At 44.3% G+C, this 19,882-nt stretch overlaps 1 protein-coding gene and 2 long non-coding RNA genes across 6 annotated transcripts in view; 2 read left to right on the top strand and 1 right to left on the bottom strand.

The window, feature by feature from the left end:
• LOC137475933 (USP6 N-terminal-like protein) overlaps positions 1–19,882 on the bottom strand; it is a 76,289-nt gene that overhangs the window by 42,376 nt on the left and 14,031 nt on the right. The window lies entirely within an intron of this gene.
• On the top strand, positions 73–1,537 carry LOC137475946 (uncharacterized). The gene is made up of 2 exons (XR_011000153.1): positions 73–699; positions 1,105–1,537. It is a non-coding gene; the product is annotated as an uncharacterized lncRNA (long non-coding RNA).
• On the top strand, positions 3,580–7,538 carry LOC137475943 (uncharacterized). The gene is made up of 2 exons (XR_011000151.1): positions 3,580–4,084; positions 5,017–7,538. It is a non-coding gene; the product is annotated as an uncharacterized lncRNA (long non-coding RNA).

The following is a 19,882-nucleotide window of genomic DNA, read 5'->3' as shown; positions in this document are numbered from 1 at the left end:
GGAACTGCTCCCATGCCCAGCTCCTAAGGACACAACCTTTTATGGTATTTTTAGCGTGGAAGTTGTTGTGGTTTGTAGCACTTTGCCCTTTGTCTTTCAAGAAAAGAGCTCGCAGTTCCCCCCGAGGCTTCAAGGATGCAACAGTGGAGCCCAGGCAGGTGATGAGCAAGCCAATCCTGGAACTTCCACACCCAGCCACGGTAGGGGTGCTTAAGGATGTCACACCATGGCCAATCCGCAGGCTCTCCAGTCCAGGCAGAGGGTCCTTGTGGGGCATGTGTGTCACTTGTTCTGTGGACACTTTACTGCAGCCCAACTTTGTAAGGAGCCATTCCCTGTGTCCCCCGAGTCCTAACCACCCTGTGGTAATACACTAACAAGCTCATGCTGGCAAGCCATCAGACATTTAGTTTTTACACCCTTGATGGGCTGCTGGCATACCAAGAGCCGGCAGGTCCCATCTGTCTTCCCTCAATTAACTTAAGACTACATCTCCTCAGAAAGTAGAAAATAAATTCTGTAGGGTTTCTACTCCATACAAATGAGGTGAAATGGGGCAAGAGGTTACTAGGAGAAAGCAGACAGGGATGTTACGCTGAAACCACGTTAGAAGTGTCAGGGAGAAGTGCAGTGGCAGAAAAGCCACTCTCTGGACCCTAAGTTTGAAGACCACAGCACATGGGACTCAAATTTGCCAAGGTAAAAAAACAGGCTCAGCTGTGCTCTTTGAAAGCTGAAGGTCACACAGGAGATTAAAGGAATATCCCAACATTACCCCATAGGGTTTGAAACAGGACTCTGGCTGCAGACATGCTGTGAATTGCTTTACAGCACAGCCCCCCTGCTTCCCCTTGCACCTGAAGCATTATCTGCTGTAGAAGAGAAAGGCATGAAAGTTTTTGCATCCCCAATCACAACTCTGAACAGCTACTGATTTTAGTCCTTTCAAAGTTATTAAATTCAGGATGAAATTCAATTATATCTGCACATGTCTAAGAAGTCTAGAAGAAAAGCTAGCAGGATGAACAAGAAAGCAGTAACCAAACCTCCTGACACAAGGCCACTGACATTAAAACTATTTTTTTATTTCTTCTGAAACTCAAGTGAGCTCGGAAGGAGTCATGCCAGATCAAATGACAGACAACCCATACAGGCAGATTTCACCAGGTGGAAGTACCAGTGAAGAGCTGCTCCGGAATGACTTCTCAGGTATGAGAAACGCAGTGAAGGGGAAGTCGGAGGGACGTTTGTGTGGGCAAGCACTGCACAGCCCACAATATCCCTTGGAGGTGAGCCAACAGCAACAGACAAAAAATGCTCCAGCTCTAATGCCAGTTTAAAGGTCTCTCAGTGCATTGCCCTGAGCACAGCAACCCACAGCATTTGCCAAACAAGATGCCCCATACCAGGGGGACACCAGGGCTCCCTAGACAGACCAAGATGGAATCTTTTGCTCCTTAAGGAGATTAAATACATTTCCAAATTTAGGACACTTTCCTGCTCTTAGATAACAGATCAAGATTGCAGAATTAAAGTTTTTTTTAAAAAATCACGTGAAAGGCTCCATCCTGTTCAAAGGAATACAATGCTTTTCCTGTGATCTTGCCCTAAATACCACAACATCACACTCGATTACTATTCCTTCTTACTCCTAAGTCCTGCACAGCCAGTTTGGCTATATGAGAGCAAAATGAGCCCTGCCTTGCCTCATTTCTCATTAAACTGCTAACTACACACGGCAGTAGCTGTGTAAGAGGCAGGCCAAGTTACTTAATTTTCATTACCGTTTACTTGGATCAACACTATGAAATTGGAGTGGGGAAAAAAAACAGGAAGGAAAAAAGGAACAGAACAGAATAATCAGCCTATACCTCCTACAGACAGAAAAGGAACATATCCAAGCCTGAACTGAGGTTTAAATATCCCACACTAGACAGACCTCTCTGTACTAAGCCTCTAGTTATCAAAACCTACCATCTGCACTCCTGAGAAAGCCAGGAAAAGGAGGAAATGCCAGTTTTCCCCTACATGCTCAATTCTGCAGTTGCTGCAGGCAACCTGGTGCTGCTCTGACCTTGGTGTGCTGGCAGACCCCAAGGACCCTACCCTGTGAGACCACCTGCCAGCCCCCACCTCCAGCTGTGCAGTACACCTGCATTTAACATACTTTTGGTACCTCAGCTCACAAACAAAAAAGCTTTTCCAGCCAGCAGCTTCTTTGTAAATCTAAAAACATTGGATGCTGATTCTTACAGAGCAACAACTTCCCTTAATGCAGAAGCCAAGTGGTGCCAGCACAGCCTGGACATGGATGCACTGGTGCTTGGATGCATCCAGACTTTGCAGCTGATGGTATTTTCAAAGGAACAAGTCCAGACAGTCTCTAAGTGCTTGCAGCCCTCTCTTCCTCCAGTGGGTGCCCCAGTGACCATCCTGCCATACACCTCCAGAGCTGGAATGCAGCCCCCCTTTGGAGCAGACCTGACTGTGGGTTGCTGGGACAGCTGTAGGAAGGGATGGATGCATTTCTCCCACTCTTCATGGGGAAAGGGCTCCCTTTAAAAGCAGGCTGCAGAGGATGTGAGGCAGATGTGCCTCTCCAGGGGAAGAAGTACAGACTTAAAGCATCTGTTAGTGGGAGATTGCAACCCTGGCTCCACTGAAATGAATATGAATGTTGCTAATGAATTGACAATGCAACTCAAATTTCCACTGCTCTTCACACAGGCCCATCTGAACTAACATGTAGTGTTTACTGAAAAAGCTGAGCTTTACCCAAGCTTCAGTTCCTTATGAGTTTTCCGTGCTCATCTTCTCACTTCCCCCTCTCAAATTTGCAGATGGGTTTAAGCACAGCAGCTTCTGCTCTGGTCTCTTCTGAAAGCAGTTTGCATCATCAGGGTTGTGTTTAATGTAATGACTAAAGGAACCCATGCAGGAGAAAAAAATATTTCAAGAAATTACATCCTTCACAGGATCTGCAGATGACATGTTCCTCTCAGCAGTACCTAAACTGTTCAAAGGACAGTAGGAGACTCCCAGAAGGAGATGCAGATATTGCCATCACAGCCAGCTAAAAAGAAGGAGCCAAAGAACCATGACACAGGTGGCATTTAAAACAGACCACCCACCGTTTTACAGGAAGGGGGGGAAACCAACCAAAAGAAGCATCCCACTGTGTGCAGACTTCACAACCTATTACCTTCAGCAGTCCTTTGCAGGGCCACAGCCTTCAGCTAAGGATCTGCTTAGCTGGAACTAGACAGCAAATTATATAGTAACTGGAGGCATTAAAATCCTCGCAGGACAACGCAATAAAATAAATAAAAATCAGCTGGGCGAGTTTGGTCTGACAACTCATTTTTTCCCCATCCAGTACATTGCCATGTGGAGAGATGTGGTATGAATCAACCCATTTTGGCAGCACAAGACAAGCCAGGATGCATCACTGCTCCACTACATGGGGAACACCCTCATGTTGTTTCCTCATGGGGAAAGGCTCTGTTTACCCAGCGGGAGCCAATGCAATTCCTACACAAAGCCTGTAAGTACATTTAAAGCTCAAAAGCAATCTGAAACAGGTCTATTCTCTCCTGCAACTCCATAAATACAATCCAAATTGGGTCATCTCTAACAATAAATGAATGATACTCACTTAAGCCTCTGCTACACTGCTGACACAATCTAGGTCCTTTCATTCTCCTTGTACTGCAAGTACTAAAGATGCTTTTGTACATCCTCTGAAGTACTCCATTTAAAAAACCATGGTAACTAGGGCACTGCATTCAGCTGCTCTTGGAAAGAAAAGGCATTCCCCTTCCCTCTCAATAGGTTCTTAGGAGGCTTGGATAGAAAAAAAATTGCCTAATCCAAACTCAGCTCCACCAGGATGGCTGGAGTTGGATGCTGGGCATAGGGATGAGCACAACTACTGGGCACCACTTGGGTCTGTGGTGTAACAAATACCAGTAATAGCATTGCATGTGGTGAAAGAGAGCCATTACCTGTGTCCTGCATCTAAACAGCACCCAAAAGTCCCATTTTAAGTCCTTAAGTGTGACAGCACAACTGCCGCATTCAACAGGTAAAACATTGTATTTTCTTTAAAAGCTATTGGGTGATCCTAAATATCTCAGGTTCTTTTTAGGAGATGACAGGATTATTCCATTTCAGCACTTTAGCATGACAAGGACTAAAGAAAACAAGAAGCAAGTTTTTCTGTTATTTTTGCATGGCAGTAAAAGTTTAAGGGGTTTTGGTGTTGTTTTATTTCTTGTTCATTCCAAATGCCTCCGAACTGAGAACTCCCCTGCACCGCAGCTTTTGAAGTTTGCCTGCTGGCACCAGAATCCCCCTCCTTTCTGAGATGGAAACATTCAGAGATGTGGGCATAGAGGTCACATGGAAAGAGCAAGGCGGCTCCCACTAAAAAAGCCATTTACTAGGAAAAATATCACCATCCTAGAAAAGGGACATTTGTTTAAAATAGAAGGTCCATTATTTGTATTTTTAAAAATAAAAACATTCATTTAAAAAACCCCAAAAGACATGCACTAGCACCAGAAAGTCTAACAACTTTAACATGACCTAACTGTTTCACTATTCCTTATATACAATTTTAGCAGACTTTTTCCAAATCCCACTAGGTACTGTTATGGAGCCACATTCCAAGATTTAGGGTTTTAAATATAGAAGCCTTTAACCACAACATCTGTAAAAGTACCTTAAAAAAAAAAACACCCAAAAAGAACCCCTTTCAATTTTTATCCTGTTATGGAGGCCATTCCCTAACTGATGCACAGAAGCACTTTGAGCCTCTGGAGGAAACAGCATCGGATTCATGACAGCATTCCTGCAGAGGACCTTATAACAAAAATCATGCTGTTTGAAAGAGATACAAACTTGGGAGAAAACAGGCAGTTTTAAAGAACACATTCTTAAATGGGGAAACTGAGGCATGTAATGATTAGCCAATTCTTCAAACAGCAAAAAATGTATTTCTTCTGGCTAACACAGGCTGTCGTGGCGAGAGACGTGAGAAGATGATCTGAGGACAAGTGCAGCAGTTATCCTTGAATTCCTGACTCTGCTCCTCACACCACCCACTTTTACTTTTCAGGAGGAAAACAGGAAAAACTTAAAAAGGAAAACAATACAACAGTTTGGAAAAATGCTCTCAACCAGACAGGTCAGCCTAGCTTGTGTGAGACAGAGCCATAAAACTAGGTACAGCACACCTGGCTGCCTTGAGACACATGCAGAGAATGAAGGTGTTTGGAAGCTATACCACTGTACCCTTATTTCCAAATATAAGGGAATAATAAAAAAAAAGTATTACAACTTACATATGAGGCAAAGAGTAAAAGCTAAAATAACAAGGGGCTTGCATGAGATGTCCCCATTGTCACATTTCAACATATGCAACAAATAATTAGGTTTTTTATAGCAAATGTTTAGCATTGTTTTGTTGCTATTTTTCTTGAGACTCCAAGAGCATTCTCCTCCATATGAACCTCACAAGATGAGAGGAAAAAAAAATAGGAAAAGCTACCACTCGGGATATTGCTCTGGCAGGCTTCTGCTCGTTTAGGCTTTTGAAGGTGGAAATTTTTAATGAGAATTAATGAAGAGAATTAACTCTGGAGCCTGCTGCTCCCTGCCATCTCTCCTGGGATGAGTACAGCAGCTCCTGGCTGCACTCCCTTCTCTCCACTGAGGATGAGGCAACTGGGAAGTCTGCTCACAGTCAAGTTTATGAATGTTACAGCAATTGCCTCCTCCTTTGAGTAGCTGCTCAAAAGCTTACCCAAGTCCGGGCCTTCTGCCACACCATCCGGCTGCTCTAACTAATGAGCTCCTCTGTTTGTAAACCCATGCCTTGACAGACACTCTCTGCCACGTGAGCACAGAACGCTCACACAGACACAGTTGCTCCCTGCTCCCAACCTGCTGCAAGGCTTCTCTGTCCCCTGCACCTTGGGGGACAGCAGCCCCTTGAATTCAGACTGACAAAGGCTGGCACTCCTCTGCAGCCTCTTCTCCAGCCAGAAGGCAGAGGGTCGGGAGTAAGTTCTCCAATGGCATTTTATTCTGCTTTCCAAAGCCAGACTTTGCCACGTTTCATCTCACAGTGGAAAGGACACATGGGCACACCAAGCCCCACAAAAGTTTAGCTCTCAGGACCACTGATGTCAGATAGACTGTGGCAAGTCACTTCTCACCTTTGGTCCAGGCTCTGCTCCTTCATTCAAGGGAAGGATATATCCATGGCACTACTCAACCTGAACAGCAGAATTTTGGTGTAGTGTTGCTACAAGGTTCTTCAGGAACACAAAAGACCAAAGAAAGCTACTTGCATTTGGAGCAAAAGACAGAGAAGTCTGCAGTGCTTTGTTGCAGCATAAGAGAAAACAGCAACCAAATGCTTTTTGGAGAGGAGATGACAGCTCCCTGGTTCTGCTGCTGTTATTCCTAAAGAAACACCAGTCACATTCTGGTCACAGGTGAAGAACAAATCCTGAATGCACAGTGAATACAAGTCTCACAGACTGAGGGACCACCAAAAAAGCAGGAGGAGAGGAAATGTCCTGCTAAGCCATCAGCAACTGATCAGGCAGGCAGCTTATTTCCCCCACTCAGACTCATCAATTAGTCATCTTACTAATTGGGAGCCCTGGCCATGGACAAAGGCTGTTCTCAATCTGACACAGGAACAAAGACCAGAAGATGGGGAGAGAGTTTCAAGGAAATTTCACTGGAAAGAGAAACCAAGGCACACAGGAGAGTTTCACCAGAACGAGTTACCATACAGTTTTTACTCTATTGTTGGTGATGCATCTCCAATCCTCCAACATGGACCAGCACAGAAAAAACACAAGGCTTAGCAGAGAAGTAGAAATCTGTAGGCTTAACTTCTGGGCTGCTCCCTTCCGCACCTCACCTGATGTAAGAGCTGGCAAAGCTTTCCCATTGCCTCCAAAGTCCATACCAAGCAATATGCACCACACAGAAATCCATAGACATACAAATATAAATCTTTACTGAGGAGAGATCAGAAAAGCCTACAGACAAAACAGGAAGTTAAGCTGCTGTTAAATGTACTATCTGTTGAGGAACATGATTATCAATTTGCTGGATGCACCATTATTTCCATCAAGCCATCTCAAGCAGTGGCGCTCTTGTATAGAAACCTGTGAGTTAGACTTTGGATGTGTTGGATTTTTCTATGTGCATGGACATCAGCTCTGGAAAATTTTAGGAAATAGGGCTGGTTATCTTCTTATCACAGCATTGGAAAACTGAAACGAGTTCATTTGTAGCTTTCAGTACTTTAAACTAAGTGAATAAATGGAGAGAGAGCCAACTTCTGTCTTCATCTAGATGAATTGCTGAGATCGTGCCGTTAGCTAACATCACTCTCACTTCGTTTTTGGCTGGAGACGCAGACAGTGCAAAGGGGTGTCCAGTTACAGAATGGCAACACTGATAAAATGCCTAAAGTTTTAGCAAGAAATTAAATGCAAGATGTGCAACAGAAATGCCTGCTGAGTAATAGATGTGGGGTCATGTGGACATGTTTCTAAATTCCTTCTCTTCAGTATGTTCAACAACTCTTCCAGCTAGAAGCACAGAATGCTTTTGCAACTATGTCTGACATACTCCATCTTCCCTTCAATTAGAGGTCAGTTCTAATCCCCTTCAAAGCATCCACAAAGCATTTGCCTGAATTCAAACTCCAGAGCAGCACAGTCAAAGCAGACAGTGGATCATCATGAAATATTAAGCTGTGGGCACCACAAAAAAGGTACCTATGTAATGAGGCAAGAAAGAAAACAACCTGCAGGACCCACTGCTGTCATGTAAACCATGTTAGGAGCAAAGAACAACTCTTCACAGTGAAAGACCATGAGACAGCAGAAAAAAAAAGTTAACCAGAAGGAGGAAGTACTTCTTCCAAGTGACCCACAATTGTGTTGTGGCATGTTCTGCTACTCAGAGCGAGTTATAGAAAGTGTCTGCAATGTACCATGGACACTGCAGGAGGACAACACTGGTGCAGCTGTTAAATCTTGAGACTCCCCCTTCCCTGAGGATCCAGTCTGGTTGTCACCAGGGGAGGATACTGGCCAATCTGGACCTTGGCTGGAGCCAATGTGGCAGACCTTCCGCTCTTGAGCTACCACACATGGGCATTACAGCAGAGCTGGGAAAGGTTTGGGCCCCAGCATTTAAACCCTTTGACCTGGCATCCTAAGAAACAAGAGCCTCTGACAGGGCTCTTGTACAAGCAGAACAAGAGGGGACCACAGATACTTCCAACTATTCTTGCAGAGAACATCTTTCCTGGACAGAGGATTCAGAGGGGAAATGTTTTCTCTGGTGCAGAGCCCCAAGCAGACATGCATGTCCTGTCTCCTCCACAGTGTGACATTCTGAAACAGAAGCTGCAAGTGTTCAAAGAAACAAGTGCAACCCTTCATCTACCAAAAGGCAGCTCAAACTCCAGAACGGAGATCCCCAATAATTTATCCAGCATCTACAGCCATCAGCCCATTGAAAAAGACACACACCCTCATGATTAATGGGCCACAAACTTTGTAGAGGAAATCTCCATCCGCTTGAGGCATCTCCATCTGCTTGGACATCCCTGCCACACAGACCACTGCAATCTCAGATGCCGCAACAAGCGGATCATGCTTACAAACCTCTTGCGCCACCAGACACGACAAACTTCCAGAAAGCCACGCAAGATCACCTCTCTACATCACAGCTTTCCCACGCACAGCAAGCCCTCTCAAAGCCATTAATTGGTAGGTGGTGCTGGAAGGCTGTGAAAAATCAGTGCACTCACAAGGAACAGGAAGGTGGTGCTGTGCACGCTGCTGAACTGAAGGAGCTTTAAGCCACTTTACTCCTGCACCTCTCCTCAGGCAGCTGACCGACCAGGGCACTGTTTTCAAGCTGTTCCTGTTTCACTAAGTATCTGAGTCAAAACCTGGCACAAACAAACCTGCCAGGGTGTCTTTGGGTGTGTTTTGCCTCCAAAATAAAAATATATTTCATTAACAGTGGAAACATTCACGGCAGGGAGGAAGCTGATCAACTCGACTCTAAGGCATCTCTGTCTGTCAGAAGATGCATGAATGCAAGGTCCAGGAAATAGGTTAATGGCTCACACAGAGGACACCTCTATCTCCTTGAACCAGGAGCAGATCCAAAAGCAGTAACCTGGAGCAGAGATACTTCTTGTGGCAACCAACCCTCTAGAACAAATTAACAACAAAATCAGACAGGCCTCTTCTTCTGAAGGTTTTTTAGCCACTTCTGCTTTGAGAGAAGAAATCATAAGGACTTTATGCAGATCATTCAACTTGTCCTCAAAGCCACAGCAGCTTGTCAGCATTCTGCCTGGATGTCAGACACTGCATGTGCACATTAAAGGAATCATTTGCTCACTGCTGTAGCTACTTTCCAACCAGGCTGACAAAATGCTTCTAATTCTTTGTGCTCTTGTCGTGCCTCCCATCCTAGGCAGCTGCTTCAAGTGTTCATGCACACTAAGAACACTGAGGTACTCTCACACCAGGTTACTCATTTCTGACTAGAAGAAGCCAAGAATTTTAAGGAACTAAAATCAAAAGTTTGCAAAATTTCAAGAGGATTCTCTCACTAGTTGCTGGTTAAATAAAAAACTGAGCTCTGTGGACATTGCAGACAGTAATGATGAGAGGGACAATCACAATTAGAAACTGTGGGACTGTCATCTCTTGCTCCACAGAGAGGTGCAGATAAGCAATATGGCACTAACCAGCTCTGAGGCTGGAAGGGACCACTCAGCAAAGGGTGTGAAACCTTTTGCTACTGGAAAGGTGCACACAGAAACATGTTATGCTTTGGGGCTGACAAATCCCTCAACTGAGAAGGTTAAAACCAGGACATCCCATCAATGGGGTCTGTGCTTTCATGGTCCCCCAGCTGTGAGAAAATGAGAGCTGACAGCAGTGCCAATACAAGCAGTCTGTCCTCTCTCCTGTTCACTAGGTTTATGTGCCGACAATGCAGCCTGCGGGCACATTACACCCCCTCTTTGTATTTGGCATCCAGCTAAAACAACCCTTTCTCTTCTTTCTTCTCTCACCTTGAACCAGTTGGGCTTCTGACAACTAGGAGAATAACCAGAAGAAACAGAAGAACAGTCCTCCTGTTCATGTGTTTGCAGGGATGCATCCTTAACCCAGCATTACAGATGCTATGGTAATAAAACCAGTAACCTAAGCGTCACTGCCTCATGCCAGACTTTCAAATAAACCAACCCACCTCAGCCTGAAGTGCCCTGCAGACCAAGGCTCCTCTCCTGTTGCCATGGAGAGATGCTCATTCAGAGTGGCCAAACAAGTCCCTCAGCACTGCCACAAACCAGTGCCACACTCCACTTTAACATGCAAAGTGAAAATAGAGGCCAATGCTGGGACAAAGTTTCCTTCCTTCCTGTCTGCCCACAACAGAACCAGAGCTGTCCTGGAGTGGCACATCTCAACTCTTCTGAACAGAGCAAGACCAGAGTCTTGGCCTTCCTGCATCCTAGCTCACCATCATCAGCCACTTCTCATCACCCAGCCTGCTTTTGCCTAGGATAGCACCATAGAACCATCTGCATCACCATCACACCATGAAGTGCCTGCCATCTCAAGTTGCAGATTCCTGGCCAAAGCAGCAAGCCTTTGGAAGTCTCTGATGACTTGTTTTTTCCTCCCTCACCCATATCAGTTCATCTGAAAAGCAGATGCTTCCTTTGTTAGTTTTGGTTTCTGTTTTGTTTGGAGGTTTGCTTGCTTTTCTTATTTGAGCTGCTCTTAACAGAAAGCCCAGCTCCGGGCATGGTGTGACCTGTGCATTAGGAAGGCTGGCAGATTGCTCTTTTTTGATCTGCTAATACAGCTGATTTTTTTCCTCTTTATTTCCAGGGAAGGTAATAGCTCAGCCCCCAGGAAAGAGACACAGCAATTACATTCACCTCAGACCAGCAGAGCATTTTAGTGCAGAGCTTGCACTGAGCTGGTGCCCTCCAGCATCTGCTCTGTAGACAAGAGCACACCAGGGGACAAGCATAGCAAATGGGGAAAGTTGACAGCTCCTTGCCTCTTTGCTGCAAAGGTATCCCGAAAATCTTCTCAAGAACATCACATAAGTCTCTGTTCCCCTGCTACTTTCATTAATTGAAATTCTAGATTTGGAAGGAAAACAGTATGTAACAGAAATTAATCTAAAGACTTCTCTTTGTTAGGGTCACATTTACACAAAAAAGGAGGTGATTGCCCGATGCAACTTTACAGAGTTCTCAGTAAGCATAACCACTGTGACTTTTCAAGTGCAGTCCAATATCTAATCCTTCATTAGATAAATTCATACTTAGGTATAAATATGAACAGTTACACCTACAAGTGAGGCTTTACACAGGTAAAAAATCACACTGTATACCTTTTGCAGGGTGTTCTTATCAATACATGAATCATATTTTCCTGTGTACAACTGTAACTATTAAGAAAGCATTAGGCATCCTATACCTGGTCTAGTGGAAGGTGTTCCTGCTTATGGCAGGGGAGTTGAATGAGATGATCTTTAAGGTCTCTTCCAACCCAAACCACTCTGATTCTGTGATCTAAATTATTATTCTGCTAAATCATTAACATCGAGTCTGTTTTCCCACGCATCATCCTTGCGTTTTTTGCAACCTGGTTAGGAACAGCATGGGATTATTTTATCACAGATACCAATACATACATGAGGGAGAAGTACAGAAGAATAGAACTGCCTTGTACCTTTGAAGTGCATCAAGCTGGAAAGACAGAACCAAAGTGAACCTTGGTTTGTATAGGAGTTGTTTTAGCTAGACTAGTATACCACTACCATTACCTCAGCAGCATAATTAATGAGTTATGGCAAGATTATAATAACAGGCTCTTTAAAAGGTGTGCCAGCTGCCAACCCTATCTGTATCACGTTGCATGACAAAGTGTGCCAAGCCTGATATTCTGCTCAAGCAATGGAAAAAACAGCTTTTCAGGCAGATCCCCAGGACAAACACTGACAAGCAGACACAGCAGCTGGTTTTTCCACAGACGCCGAGAGACGAGTACACTCGTAGCCTTTTCCATACCTACACAGACAGACAAAGTCCCTTGACTCAAAGAAAGTTTAATTCAAGAGGTTTCCATCAGGAAAGCAGGAGTCTCTTTCACAACATGCCTGCCAAACCTCCAAGGCTGGAAAGCTCAAGCATATAGTCCATCGACTTTTTTTTCCCTTTTTCTTTTTTTTACCCACAATTAACATATTGATAGCCTTGGCATCAGGCTACTTACAGAAATGCTCTCTTTCAACACTAACAGTAAAAAATATTCAAGGGAGCTTTGTAGTTAAGGTAGAGGATAAGATAATTTAAACGCAACCCAGGCTATCTGGAGGGATTTTAATACACCAGGCAAAAAGAGTTAAAGAGAGAATCTACTGCAGCATGGAGTGGTCTCCTGGTCCTCTTGCCTTGGATGCCTAAAGGGGCTCTCTCTCTTGCTGTCAGAAAGAGAAGGAAACAGCATTTTCACTCACAAATAATATTCAAAATGTAAAATATGAGTCCTTCCGAAAACTGCATTTTTAAAATTGACCTCTAATTCTAACCAGATTTTTCAAGGAGGAGCATCATCAATTTCTTATTATACCTTAGGCATTTTTAGGTAATGATGACTACACCTACCTAAGGGATGCTGCAGTGCCATGGTTAGGTCCTTTAGTAAATTACCCCTTCATTTAACCTACACATAAATCCTTCTGAAGGCTGAACACCAGTATTTTTGGCTGGTATCTGAAAACAGCCAAAGGAATAGCTGATTCAAGCAACCTTAAGGGAAACTGAATTAAAGAAGGAAAGAAAGTGCATCTTTTCCTATGGAAGTAAAAGTCATCACCATGCTTGGGAGTATTACTCCAGGTCAATATAAGCAAACAGTTGTGAAGAAAATGGTCTTCTTCATACTTCATACTTCAACATTGTTTTGAAGATAAATAATTACTATCCCTCCACACCTATCACCAATCTCCTCAGAGGGGCTGATACAGCATGGCATGACTTGAAAGGAGAACAAGGGCTGAAAAAGGAAGACAAGCTCCTCTGCTCTGAGACCCACCCATTGCCAGCAGCAAGCACATATTGCTGTCCCACCACAAAACCCAACCAAGTAAAAGCATCTCCCCCAAAAACCCAGCAGTTTTGACTGAGGTTAAAAGGACTTTAGTTTGCAGTTTTTATACACGAACTCAGAAGAGATGCTCTGAGAAATGTTCTTCTTTTGTGGTTCCTCTAACAGCGTCGCCATTACATCATTAAAGGAGAGAAACTAATTCGTTCAACATGCATTCAACCTCGAGTCTCTTAATCCAAACACATCTCTATTGCCATTTGAATAGTCAGATGACATGGAGGCTGTTTTGACTAGAAAACACACCACTGGTTTCTCCCATGTGGATTTTATTACAAAATTCTGTTGTCACACTAGGTGGAAAAAAGCTAATTTGAAGGACGAAAGAGAACAAGGACTTGAGAAGAGGTTATGAATCTCTACATGTGCCGCATTCTCTGCCTCCACCCTCTATTCTTCTCTTGCCATCTTAAAGGGGAACTATAGCCAAAGGAGCACGTTGTTTGTTAGAGCATAGCCAACTTGGCTGGTCAGCTGCAACAAGTACTGGGATTGCATGTTCAGACAGTTACCACTCAGGAAACTTATCTCCTGAGCATCAGATCACACACTGCAAATGCTGCAAGGTCATGGTAACGAGTGGCAGCTGAGAAGATCATAGTGCCTTGCTGTGGTTGGTGCCTCACATCCTGTCCCTGCAGCTAGCTCACCAAAGCCCTCTCACTGCTGGATCAGCAGACTCCTGGGACCCAACATGCCAGGAGAACCTTGTGCCTGCTCAACAAGACCAATGATCATTAAAAGAGAAGGGAAGAAGTTAGACACATCCTAGGAAACATCACTGCTATGCTACAAGTACCATATACCTAGGCTGATGTAACCCAAAGCTGTTCACTGCTATTGCAGTGGAAGGGGGAAAACACAAAAATGCAAATCAACCCTCATCTCAAATAGGCAATATTTAATTCCATAAGAACCTGAGTGAATAAATTCTTTATTGCAACTCATTTTAAAATAGGGAAGCAAATTTTAGTGTTTGCACAGCCAGATCATCATGCTTTGAACAAACCAAGGGAGGTTTGCAGATGTACACCATGCTGACCACACGGTTCAGCTTCTGAGTGCAATGTAGGTAAAGAGACACTTTGGTGCAAAGCTATGTCAAGCCTGGTAAACACATGTGCATAAAGATCCTATTAATAACCTGTTACTTCTGCAGGGAATTGGGAGAGTTTGAAAATAGGCATTGGTCTGGAAGAGTGGAACAGGTTTAACATGTGGGATGCTCTGTAGAAACCAGTAGTAGCAAGTTAGGTCGTTAGAAATGTTACGACGGAAGTTAACTCCTACAAGGTTACAAAGTCCTGCTCGAAAGTTAATTCAGCACAGTCTTAACTGAAACTGGCCAAAACCAACTGAAACTGGCCAAAACCAAGCAAAAGCTATGCAAGAACCACCTTTTCAGAAACTCCACTGTGAGTGCTGCAAACAGCTTTCCTGCCTGGAGCTTTGGAATATGAGGCCTTCTATAACAGGAAAGAAATATTTTCTGCAAAGTGATCCAAAAGACTCCAGAAATATTTAGGAGACTGCTTTCTCCTTTTGTCAAAGTACAAATGGGGAAAAAGCCCATAAAAGTGGAATACAATGTGAACAATGCTGAGCTATTCATTCCAAAATGAAAGCTGCTTCTGAGAGAGAAGGGGAAATACCCACCACAATAGCTTTGGAAAACACTGTCCAAAACCCTCAGGAAAAGAATAAAAAAAAGGAAAACATACTTTCAGAAATCAAGAATGATGAAAGTAACACAGAAGAATTATAGCAATTGCATGCTAGGAAACAATGACAGAAAAGAAAATCATCATGGTCAAACCATTTATCCCAGCTCCCATTAGCCTGGTTTTTACTTTGTTTAGTCCAGGACTGCATTGAGTAGAAAACTGGCACGGGGGTTTTGGCAGCTGCTGGCACTTACACCATGCAGGGTTCAACCCCCTGATCCTCCCAACTCCAATGCTCTCACAGCTTCCACCTGGATGTGGGACAAGCCCAGCCACCACACCTAGGCTGCCGGCACCATGCCAGGGCAAAAAATAAGGAGTGGAGGATTGATTGCCAATCCCTCAAAAAATCCTCTTTGATCGAGATGCAACCTGCTAAATCCCTGGGGGACTACTTCTCCTTGGTGTGCTCCTCACCATGCAACATGGAGGTCTGGAAACGTGTGGGGTTGGTGGCAGCACTGTCAGCACCATAGAAGGCTATGCATGTGCCTGATCCTGCCCTCCTGAAAAACCCTTTGACAGTCTCATTTCCACTCAAAGCATGACCACTGAGGCTCCAAAAACAGCTACTGCAGAATATTTTTTTTTTAAGAAATGCATATTTCAGGAATGAGTTAATACACTTGGAAGGAAGCACTAGCCACCTCCTTGTACTGGCATCTTTCCAGCCTCCCAAAGCCTACCACCAGCCCTGCCACAGCAATTTTGAAAGGTTAGATGAATAAAGAAGGAAATGGACAGCAAGCCAGACTTCTAGAAACCTACCAGAAACCTTTGCCATTTTAGTTTGCCATTTTCACCTTATTTCTCAGCCTTATCTTCCTGCACCCTGGCACCCTGGTGTGGGACCCTCCTGCATCCTCTCCAGGGCACTTGAAGTCCAACCACAGCTGCGCAATGGCCAGCTGTGACTTAACTCTGCTTCTTCTCTACAGCTAAAATGCCAGGAGCAATGCAAGTCCCTAAAATCTGAGTTTTAGGGACTGCGCCATCCACAGCATCCTGGAACTTAGCAAGGGGTCCAAGCAAGAGACTGTAACTTCAGTCTCATAAATCACCAGCATACCAAACTCATGCTTTTCAGCAATGCTACTGTTCTCCTCCCCTTCCCCTCTGCCGCAATATCTCAAAGACCTAAAAACACTTATTATTTATCAATCCAGCAATTCTGAGAGTCACTGAGGAGGAAAAAAACATCCCAACCCTTATCAGATAAAACCAGCAGGACTCCAAAGCTGAAAGTGGCATTGGCCCTTGTCTGGAAAAAGTGGAACCACTCAGACAGTCTCAAGGAATGATCAAAACATAGCCAAAACCACCCTTAACGAAAGCTGTACCTTTTCTCTGAGGAAAAGTAACAAGAGAACTACAAGGAAACTCAGCCAAAAGAAAAAATTACAAAATCTCATGTGAACTGATAAAATATGAACCCACTGCATTAGAGAGAAGAAGCAGAATATTCTTACTGTTTAGTTTCTTTCTAAATCTGGGATATGTTTTTTTGGCAAGCCTGGATTTCACCTGAGGGTAATGCAGAAAGGAACATGAATGACAAATGAAGAGCAGCCATCTGTGTGGGCGTCTCTCTTTCCAAACAAAACTTGGAGTGAAAAGGGTTTTCCAATGAGCCAGCCAAGAAAAGGGAAACTTCATCAAGAATCACAGTGGGATCTGCCTGGAGAGTATGCTGCATGCAAGTACCAGGGCTAAAACCACTCCCCCTGCCCACTACCAGCAGTCCTCCCAGATGTCCATCTGTCCACTGTTCCTTATTTTCCCTTTTAAAAACCACAGTGAAAGCTGCTGGGGAGGACACAATACATGGCAAGTAATTACAAAGCAATGCAGAGCAGAAGCACCTTTGGGGATAAGCAGCAGTTCAGGCAGTCACCAAATGCTGACCCTCCATGAGCTCTCTGCTTGTGAAACCAAGCTGAGGGACACTGGCACTGTTGTGCTGGGAGGGCTGGATAAGCACAAACTATGGAATGCCCACAGAACTGCTCACCTGGACTGAATAGAGGTTTCGAAATGGCAATCTGAAGTCAGCTCCGTTCTTTGCTGCAGGTAACCCAGAGACTGCTGGGATTCCCACTGCTGCACCCTCCCATGCAGACGTGGGTTCCAGCACTCAGCTCCTCACCTGCTCCAGTACCTGGGACGGGAGGCTGCCAGCCAAGTACAGCTCTCAGCCTGCTTAAAACCCAGCACATTTGCAAGGCACAGGGTCAAGCTAGAGCACATGGAATGCTGAATTAGGCTGCTCAGCCTCTATCCAAGTCCTTCCAGAGCAGCTCCTTGTTACACCACTGAAGACAGGGTATTGATTCAGACATTAGCAGTTTACATGAACCTTTAGGCCAACTCAGGACTCTGATTTTCAGTGTCTTTGCCAGCAAATTACATCATATGCCCACATACTTTAAGCATAGTTCAATGATATCAGCAAAAATTCACTGATAGAAAAAAATATTTTCCTATCAAAGTAACACAAAACTCGAGGTGGACATCTCCTCCTCCACAAACTCACCTGTCTGGAATGAAACCTTCCTGAGCATCAGAAAAAAAGCTGACCCAGGGATGCCCTGAGATTCCCACTCATTTTGTAGCAAGCCACTGTAAGAGGAAATTGACCTGAATCTTGACATGCTTAAGGCCATTTAAAACAGAGACCAGCTTTCCTAACATATCAGCATTCTTCCAGCCTCTGAGGGCAAGAGACAGAGAGGAAGAGAATTGCTTTTGGGGAGAAAGCACTAATAAGATAGGAATTTCCCTGAAACAATTAGCAATGTCAGGAAAAACCACAAAACCCAACCACCCACAAGCTTTCCCTAAGGAACAGCTTCAAACTTACGAAGTCTCTAGATCCACAGGCCACCAGGTGCATGGCAAACCTGGGGCCTACTTCTGCATCAACACTGGGGCAACGAGATCATCTGTATCCCAGATGGACAGGGGATTTGCAAATAGGTTTGCAACTAGGAAGTCCCCAGGGAACTAGGGAAAATTGAACAGCTAAAACAATCCTGATTTGCCAGCTAATGCAGATGGTTTTTAACAGAAAGATAACAACAGGCCTTAAGAAGACATAAGCCCTCTCCCCCATGGAGAGAAGAGTGTCATTTTGGCACTTATTTTTTCCTAGTCTTCTCAGGAAGCTTGGCAGGAAATGATAGAGACTTCCCCCACTGCATAAATTCTTTTATCAGGTTAAATTAGATTAATTCCTTTAGGAAGATTACTGCTCTAGGCAGTTGATGAGTGCTCCTACCTTGATTCTCATGGTGCTTTTACCCCAATGACTGAAACAGCACTTAAAATTTTGTTTCATCCCCAATCCTTTCACAAAGATGCAGGTCTTTACCTGCAGGCAACATATACCAACTTGTTCCAAATGCAGAATACACCTAAACTCCTAGTGTTACTTCCTCTCCTTTTTTCTGGTTTCCAAACATTCAGAAAAAACTTGGAAATGAAGGATGTCTCTTTGTTTTCTTAATGGAACCATGACAAAGTTGCTATGCAATTGTCTCTTGGGGAATTGGGGCAGGAAGAAAAAGTAAGATAAAGCAACATGCTGGAGTTAACCTAGAGCAGGAAACAAATTATTTACATGCCCAAATGTGGAGTCAACTCATTTTTTTCAGAGGAGTAAGTACCAAAGGCTTTGGACACAGTCATCCACTCTCTGGTGTCATTCTCTGATGTCTGTTGCTTGCAGCACTACCAGCTAATGGTAACAAAGATTACTTTGTAAAAGGAGTGGTGGAAATGTCTGAGGAGATGCCAGACTAAGAAAATATCCCTGCACCTCTGAAAGGCTGCTGCTCACATGAGAAAGCAGTACAAGATCCAGAGCAGTTAGAAGCAGTTCTAACTACCCAGAGTAGTTAGAAAGCAATGAGGCATGTATAGACAGTTTGTCCCTGGAGCAGCAGCTGGGGAAGAGAGGAGAAGACAGCTGCAGCACTGCCCCAGGACATCCCATGTGCCACCCTATTAATTTCAGAGTATCTGACAAGGGCACTCAAATATGGGCATGATACATTCCGTATCATCAAAAAACTCAACCCTTGGTGAGCCTCCAGGGACCCCAAACATGGCTGCAACAGGACAGTGCAATGCACTGCAGGGACAGAACTTCTCATGGATGCTGCAGTTAAGGTAACTGCTAACTCACTGCTCAGGGTCAGGTCAAAAGGTTGGCTCATTGACCACCTGTCCCTGAGCAGCACTCCCCACCCACTGCTGGTTAACCTCTGTGGCATCTATCGAAAGGAAAAGCAAGAGCAACCCAGACTGAGTTATCCACTGCAGCAACACAACACTGTTCTCAACTTGCATCACCCAACTCTTATGTTCTCACAACAGTGTCCTAAGCTGTTTTTAAAGTCAGCATTTAGCTTTTTTGCTAGCTAATATAACATTTGATCTCCCTTCCCCCAGTCCAAGGATTTGGCAAAACTGCTTCTTCTGCAAATCCTGCTGCAAATGCTGAACTTCTGCCAGTTAGACAGGGAAAATCTTGACTAAAAATAAACCATGTTTCAGAAAATAGATCTCCTTCAAGTACAATGAAGTAGTGGATTATGCATGCAAGCAGATCTGCCAGGAGAACACAGCTTTCAGATTTGCATAAGAATCTCCTCAAGCTCAATAGACAGCTGCAACTCCTGTGACTTATCCCATCTTAACAAGAAACAAGGCGGGATGGGGGGAAGGAGTGAGTGAGGTAAGGTTGAGGATGCTGAGATAAATCAACTTTCTGCCTGTGGTGGCAGGAAGAGAAGTGCTACCACCACCACGTGCCTGCATCACCAGTGAACCAACTGGTCAGAATCCATTTGGAAGGGAGAGGATGGCATTCCCTGCATGGTCACTACAGAAGGCGAGAGT

The sequence above is a fragment of the Anomalospiza imberbis genome, chromosome 6 (genome assembly GCF_031753505.1).
Source record: "Anomalospiza imberbis isolate Cuckoo-Finch-1a 21T00152 chromosome 6, ASM3175350v1, whole genome shotgun sequence".
NCBI lineage: Eukaryota > Metazoa > Chordata > Aves > Passeriformes > Viduidae > Anomalospiza > Anomalospiza imberbis.
The sequence above is the reverse complement of the archived record's forward strand: the minus strand, read 5'-3'. Positions and strand labels throughout refer to the sequence as shown.